Genomic DNA, 5,691 nt, shown 5'->3' with positions numbered 1-5,691 from the left:
GTCTCAGTATACCGCGAGCTGTAGCTCGCGGTATACTGAGCTTAGGGTAACGGGAGGACGCTAGTTTGTGTCCTCCCATTACTCTAAGGAGAACTATGGAGAAAAACACTGACCCCATAGTTCTCCTTTAATAAAAGTTATTCAGCATTGCATTACTGGAGTGGACATCAGCTTTGTGGGCACTAGAAGAAGGGCGGTTAAATGCTAATAGGGCGGCTGAAGAACAAATCCCCTAGACAGACTAGTGATGACGCGGTTATTTCAGCAGCTCCTTCGCGTGTGAACGCTACACAACAGTAGCGTAACAATCGCCATAGCGACCCATGCGGCACAGGGGGGCCCGGCCAGGGCCGCCTGGGTCGCTTTGGCATGTAAGGGTGCTGGCTGTCACTGACACAGCTCAGCAGCGGCCGCGGCGCATTTCCCCTCAAAGCCGCTGCGGAGCCGTGTCAGTGACAGCCAGCCGCTGCGGCAGATGAGAGCGGTGTTCGGAAAGGAGGAGGCGGGGCCCGCCTAAGAGCAACCCCGCCTCCTCTTACATCACTGGCCAGCGACCTAAGAGCAGATGGGGCCCGTCGATAGCAGAGGAGGCGGACCCGGGGACGGAACAGGAGTCGGGATCCGGGACCACAGAGGCGGACAGCGCTGACAGGTAAGAGATCTCAGACCCTGCAGAGCCCACTATAGAGAGTCTATGGTGGGCTCTGCAGGGTCACTCTCCGGTGGGCTCTGCAAGTGGCATAACTAGCAATCACGGGGCCCCATACAAAATTTTGCTATGGGGCCCTGTGATTTCTAGTTACGCCCCTGCTACACAAGCAATGTTATCAAATGTTTCAGCTGAAGTCATCGGACAATTTTCAAGCTGCTGGCCCTGAATTGCTCTTGAACAGTTTGAAATCGTATTACAGCTTCAGTGTTTCAAGCTGATGATCAAACAATCAGCTATATATAGAGATGAAATGCATACATAGGGTAGGTTTTGCCTGACGATGGCTTTGTATTTCTGTCCATCCAGTCCTGAGACTTAAGGTCCCCACACACCTTACGATAATCGTACAATAATCGCGGGAAATCCCGCGATCGTACGATTATCGTAAGGTGTGTGGAAGCCGTGCGACCTCTACTACTTTAAGGTTGCACGACTTTTAACTTACGGACATGTTCGAAAACCCGCCGAGCATCGTACGATGTTCGGCGGGTGTGTAGCATGTTCGTAAGATAAAAGCCGGACGGGCCGGTGTGCGCAAGCGCACACTGCCCGTTAGGCATTGCGGTCATCGGAAGCCCGCCCCCCCCAGGGGGCGTGGCTTGCGATCATCGCAAGTACGATTTCACTGACACAGCTCAGCAGCGGCCGCGGCGCATTTCCCCTCAAAGCCGCTGCGGAGCCGTGTCAGTGACAGCCAGCCGCTGCGGCAGATGAGAGCGGTGTTCGGAAAGGAGGAGGCGGGGCCCGCCTAAGAGCAACCCCGCCTCCTCTTACATCACTGGCCAGCGACCTAAGAGCAGATGGGGCCCGTCGATAGCAGAGGAGGCGGACCCGGGGACGGAACAGGAGTCGGGATCCGGGACCACAGAGGCGGACAGCGCTGACAGGTAAGAGATCTCAGACCCTGCAGAGCCCACTATAGAGAGTCTATGGTGGGCTCTGCAGGGTCACTCTCCGGTGGGCTCTGCAAGTGGCATAACTAGCAATCACGGGGCCCCATACAAAATTTTGCTATGGGGCCCTGTGATTTCTAGTTACGCCCCTGCTACACAAGCAATGTTATCAAATGTTTCAGCTGAAGTCATCGGACAATTTTCAAGCTGCTGGCCCTGAATTGCTCTTGAACAGTTTGAAATCGTATTACAGCTTCAGTGTTTCAAGCTGATGATCAAACAATCAGCTATATATAGAGATGAAATGCATACATAGGGTAGGTTTTGCCTGACGATGGCTTTGTATTTCTGTCCATCCAGTCCTGAGACTTAAGGTCCCCACACACCTTACGATAATCGTACAATAATCGCGGGAAATCCCGCGATCGTACGATTATCGTAAGGTGTGTGGAAGCCGTGCGACCTCTACTACTTTAAGGTTGCACGACTTTTAACTTACGGACATGTTCGAAAACCCGCCGAGCATCGTACGATGTTCGGCGGGTGTGTAGCATGTTCGTAAGATAAAAGCCGGACGGGCCGGTGTGCGCAAGCGCACACTGCCCGTTAGGCATTGCGGTCATCGGAAGCCCGCCCCCCCCAGGGGGCGTGGCTTGCGATCATCGCAAGTACGATCTGCCTATGCAAGATAGGCAGATCGTAAATTTTTTTAAGTACCTTACAACCATCGCAAGAAATAAATATATATTTATTTGTAAAAAATCAGATTAAAACAGAGACGCACAAATCCCGTGTGCTCCTTACAAATGACAGCTGCCTCCTAACTTTAGAATTTTTCTCTAGTCTAGGAGCTAGAAAAGTATCTGTACTTGTACCGAGTACGGTACTCGGTATCTGAACATCCCTAGCTCTTATACATATTCATACTGCTAAGTGCTGCAGCAAGGGTAAAATACTCTGTTCTGCCAGCACATAGGAGAGTTGGACGGCAGTTCTCTCATAGAAAACAGGCCCAGCTCTCCATCAGTCCGTCAACTCCCCTTCCCCAAATACTGTTCTAATCTACGGAGCTTCTCTGGGAATGAAATCTGAAGCATCAGGTTCCTGCTTTGCGGAGAGAGTTGCAGTCCAACTGTCCTAGTGCAGAGTATTTTAATCCATGCTGCATCATTTAGCAGTGTAAGAAGTACAAGAGCTCATATGTATTGCTTTATATGCAGTCTGGCTGCATTGCATTAATTAATGGTGAATGCTTTTATTGTCTTTTGAGTTAGCCAATAAATCATACAACATAAACAGCAACCTTTGTGTATTCATTGATGGATAACTCGGTACAAGACTGTACTTTGGAAAGGCTGCTAACTCATCACAGCCACCCTGTGGTCATATCTTTCCTAGCCCAGCTTGTCAGAGAACATTTTAACATCAAAGGATTAGGAAAAAGTTAGTTGAAAGGAAATATTGTATCTGGGCGTGGAGGAGTGGGAGAATAGGCATGTTACATCAGGAGAAAATTACTGGAAGTAACTAAAAGACTTCCCCCTCCCTTTAAAAAAAAACAAATGTCTCGAAACAGTTGTCACCTTCTCCACACACATCAGTGCTGTGCTCTTTGTCCTCCTTGTGTCCCACTGGATAGACAAACACTATCATATGGGGGAGGTCACATGCTCCCCCTTACCCCAAAATTCTGCTTCATTACTGTAACAGTAAGGGTTCCAGTGGAGCAGAGAGGCAGCAAATGGAATGTTTCAAAAGAATGTCACCAGCACACGGAAATATCTTCATAGGATCACCAAAAGTTAATTTTATTGAACAATTATCAAGTGAAAAACTAGTTTTTCATTTGACACTAGTTTTTTGTTTGACAATTGTTCAATAAAATTAACTTTTGGTGATCCTATGAGGATATTTCCGTGTGCTGGTGACATTCTTTGAAACTGCATATGTATAGCAACGCCATCCGCAGTCATTGCGAGCACCCTCCCCTGCTATTGGGATATGTGGTAAGAAGTGCGACAAGATCTCTTGCACATTCACATCAGTCCCTGCCCTCAAGGAGCTTACAATCTAAGGTCCCTATCTCACATGCATAGAGAGGAGCCAATTAACCTAACTGCATGTCTTTGGAGTGTGAGAGGAAACCGGAGTACCCGGAGGAAACCCACACAAGCACAGGAAGAATATGCAAACCCCTTGCAGATAGCGACCTGGCCGGGATTCGAACCAGAGACCCCTGGTGCTGCAAGGCAGAAGCTAACCACTATAATATATAACCCCCCAAAGTGGGGCAGAATTCAAAAAGTGAAGTGTTGGTCCAAATGCGGGCATCCAGGCCTGCGTCCTCCCATAGGGAGGTACAGGCAGGTGGCACAAGCTGTTGAACTCAATTACACACAGTCCCAGGTCTCTGCATGGGCGTGCACGTCTGTGTGGCTGAGCCCTTAAAGTGACACTATTAACAAGAATGTAACTAATTTGTGTATCACTCAGCTGTATATCCTCAAATCATCTCTGAATTCTTACCGACACTGTCCTTCCTTCTGGAGGGTGGCTACTTTTGTTCCCCATGGTCCCTGTGTGTATTGTAAAGTAGCCACCGCTCCAAGCTCAATTCCGTAAAGGACTACAATCTCAATACAAATTAGTAAACTAAACGTGATATTGTGGTCCATCACAGGAGTGAGCTTGGAGCGGTGGCTACTTTACAATACACACAGGGACCATGGGGAACAAAAGTAGCCCCCCTCCAGAAGGAAGGACAGTGTCAGCCCCAATTTAGAGATGATTTGAGGATATACAGCCGAGTGATACACAAATAAGATACATTTTTGTTAATGGTTCGTGAACTGGAATGCATTTTTAAGATTTAACTCCTGAGTATTTAGTGTCACTTTAAATCCATATGTAAAGTAATTTAAAGCGATATCAGCAAACAGCTTAAGCTTTAGATTATGGGCATGTTTACATCGGGTTCATTGGGCTACAGTCCTAATGCAAAGAATACAATTGGCACAGTGCACACCATCACACTAAAAAAACTTCTGCAAGCAAGTTCTAAAAAAAAAAGTTTCCAGGGCATTGACACAACAGCCTTCACAGCGTACACCAGCAACTGTATTCTCAAGCAGCTACTGGTGAGAACAGGCCCTTACTGGTGCTTTAGGATGGAAGGTAATGATGCCAGTCATAAAGCAACATTTCAGTGCAAACAAACTTCATTAATTAGTTCATACATAACTTACACATCTTTTAAATTTTATTTTGTTTGCACCTTTCCAATCAGGATGGTTCCCGATCATGTGATCACTAGGTCAGGTCTGACAGTGATCCAATGCTGGCTGGAGACTCCACTAACAAAAATGAAAGCCTTCAGCCTGCAGTATTCACATGAAGTGCCATGTAAAAATAATAATACATTTAAACAAAAAATGTAAAAAGAGGAAAACTTTTTTTTTGCATTTGTCAGCCTTGAAGAAAAACTAAGCAAGCTTTCTCTTTTGTCCTTAACAATGATGTATTAGGGCTTTTTATATGTTCACACCATATCCGAATCATGTCCAGACCACAACAGTTTGTTCCTGGACCAAAAACGCATCCCAATGTATCCCTATGGTATTTCTGGGCTCTGTTCCCACCAGCGCAGTCCGTTCTGGTCCAGAAAAATACTGCTCGTCTCATTTTGTCTGGAATGCACTGGAACGCATGGAAACGCATCAAAAATTCATACAAACGCACTGGAACACACCTGTAAGTCCATTTTAAGCTAAAAAAAAACCCTCCCGAAGGGGGGCAAAAATCGCTGTAAAAAGGTGGTAAAACGCAATGCACCGCATTCCAGATCTGGTCCGAAAAATGGTGTGAACCTTATACGAATATCGGCCGATTTTCATATGCGATCGCGTTTTCGTCCGATATTCGTAAGGTTGATGGGCAGTGTACAACCGCAAATACTGTACAATCGATCGACTTTTGACTAACCAGCAGATTAGAAAACTTCGGTCGAACGTTCGATTTTCGCAAGGTTGGTGGAGTTTCCGTACGTCAAAATTTGTACGATTTACACTGCACATGCGCAGACAAAAA

The 5,691-nt window shown here is 46.8% G+C and overlaps 1 protein-coding gene across 1 annotated transcript in view; it reads right to left on the bottom strand.

The window, feature by feature from the left end:
* Positions 1-3,202, bottom strand: part of ZDHHC8 (zinc finger DHHC-type containing 8) — a 103,551-nt gene extending 100,349 nt beyond the window's left edge. The window contains exon 1 of the mRNA XM_018557621.1: positions 3,189-3,202. The gene's annotated coding sequence lies outside the window, so the exon portion shown is untranslated. The remainder of the gene's footprint in view (positions 1-3,188) is intronic.
* Positions 3,203-5,691: the final 2,489 nt, after the last annotated feature.

Source organism: Nanorana parkeri, unplaced genomic scaffold (assembly GCF_000935625.1).
Source record: "Nanorana parkeri isolate BGI_ZX_2015 unplaced genomic scaffold, ASM93562v1 scaffold292, whole genome shotgun sequence".
In the NCBI taxonomy this organism is placed as follows: Eukaryota; Metazoa; Chordata; class Amphibia; order Anura; family Dicroglossidae; genus Nanorana; species Nanorana parkeri.
Note: the sequence above shows the minus strand (reverse complement) of the source record. Positions and strands in the feature narration are given on the sequence as shown.